The sequence below is a fragment of the Ascaphus truei genome, chromosome 7 (assembly GCF_040206685.1).
Source record: "Ascaphus truei isolate aAscTru1 chromosome 7, aAscTru1.hap1, whole genome shotgun sequence".
NCBI lineage: Eukaryota > Metazoa > Chordata > Amphibia > Anura > Ascaphidae > Ascaphus > Ascaphus truei.
The window spans coordinates 81,696,246-81,696,960 of NC_134489.1; positions in this window are offsets into that span (position 1 = coordinate 81,696,246).

Sequence of the window (715 nt, forward strand, 5' to 3'; positions counted from 1 at the left end):
CGCCTTCCACGAACTCCGCCTACCGTAGTGACGTAATTGACATTTCCAGCCACCGCAGCGTTTACTTTGCGCCTAAACCCTGCTAGTTTTTCCCTTTTCGCATTGGTCAACAGACTGCTCACGTGGGTTGCCCCGCCCATTGTTTGTACTAACGGCGCGCTGGTTGAGTGACGTGTTACGGGGTTGCTAGGTTACACGCAGCTACAGACTTGTCAGATGACACTGATTTGGACTAATGCTCAATTTGTAGGGGTATATGTATCAGGGCAATAGTAAAGCAGTTCTGGGGCAAAAACATTATTATTATTATTATTATAAAGGAAAAATCTTATTGATATAAATGGGATTTTGTTTTCTGTAATACATACGGTTCCTTTCTTTTGCAGCAGAATTGCGCCTCTTTTTCCACCTCCACTCAACTCATTAAAGACTTCAGCTGTCTCCCTTGTCTGTAAGGCTGCGCTTATAGTCCTGGCTACAGCGGCGGCGTGCAGACGCAAATCAACTCAATGTAGTCCGTAGTGACTGTCCATAGTGGGCTGACGGCGAGGTGTGACGTCACAGCGACCAAAATCGCTGTAGTCAAAAGATTTTGAGGTTTACAGAGACAGCTGCACCACGTGACTGGCAGCAGCCAATCACATAGCTCCTTGCCATCAGCAACATCGCACACCAGAGTGCAACTTTCACTATAGCGACGTCGCCGTGTGACGCC